The sequence below is a fragment of the Priapulus caudatus genome, unplaced genomic scaffold (assembly GCF_000485595.1).
Source record: "Priapulus caudatus unplaced genomic scaffold, Priapulus_caudatus-5.0.1 Scaffold784, whole genome shotgun sequence".
NCBI classification, from domain to species: Eukaryota; Metazoa; Priapulida; class Priapulimorpha; order Priapulimorphida; family Priapulidae; genus Priapulus; species Priapulus caudatus.
Genome location: NW_014577845.1, coordinates 131,342 through 132,627, shown reverse-complemented (window position 1 = coordinate 132,627; position 1,286 = coordinate 131,342).

Here is a 1,286-nt window from a genome sequence, read left to right as displayed (position 1 = left end):
GTGCTCGCGCATGCGCAATATCTCACCTGAGGAGTTATATTTTGTGCTGAAAATGCATTTAATATGGTCAGGGGGTATCTCAGCATAGGTTTGTGTAATAAATTTTTATCAGTACACCTGTGTGTATAATTAGGAGAGCGCCCTAGCCAGTAGGGTGCAAAACTACTACTTGATCACCGCCCGCCCTTCCTCTTGTCTCCCTTGTCGCACGCTCACCTTCTTTCCTCTTTCACCGCCCCTCGGCTGTCTTCCCTGTCACCTTCCCTCAGTCTCCCACCCCTCTCTCTCGCAGCAAGCTATATTACGTACTTTTATTTAGGCCGTACTGCACGTCTGAAACGGTGCTCGCGCATGCGCAATACCTCCCAAGAAGAAGAATATTTTGCCAAAATTATAAATTTAAAATGAAGAGGGCTTATCGCAGCATAGATTTCTATGATAACAATCCATCAGTAGACCTCACTTATGAAAATGGAAGCAGACATTGCATGTAAGGTCCCGGCTTCATATAGCAGTCAATACACAATCTGGCTACGTTACTGTTTTAGCGCATGCGCAATATCTCGACATGGCAGTTGTATTTTGTGTTGAAAATGCATTTAATATGGTCAGGGGCTATCTCAGCATAGGTTTCTGTAATAAATTCTTATCAGTAGACCTGTGTTTATAATTAGGAGAACGCCCTAGCCAGTAGGGTGCAAAACTACTACTTAATCCCCGCCTGCCCGTCCCCTTGTGTCCCTTGTCGCACGCTCAGCCTCCTTCTTTCACCGCCCTTTGGCTGTCTTTCCTGCCACCTTCCCTCAGTCTCCCACCCCTCTCTCCTCCAACAAGCTATATTACGTACTTTTATTTAGGCCGTACTGCACATCTAAAACGGTGCTCGCGCATGCGCAATATCTCCCAAGAAGAAGAATATTTTGCCCAAATTATTAATTTAAAATGAAGAGGGCTTATCCCAGCATAGATTTCTATGATAATAATTCATCAGTAGACCTCACTTATGAAAATGGAAGCAGACATTGCATGTAATGTCCCGGCTGCATATAGCAGTCAGTACACAATCTGGCTACGTTACTGTTTTAGCGCATGCGCAATATCTCAACAGAGGAGTTATATTTTGTGCTGAAAATGCATTTAATATGGTCAGGGGGTATCTCAGCATAGGTTTCTGTAATAAATTCTTATCAGTAGACCTGTGTTTATAATTAGGAGAGCGCCCTAGCAAGTAGGATGCAAAACTACTACTTCATACCCGCCAGCCCTTCCCCTTGTCTGCCTGGTCG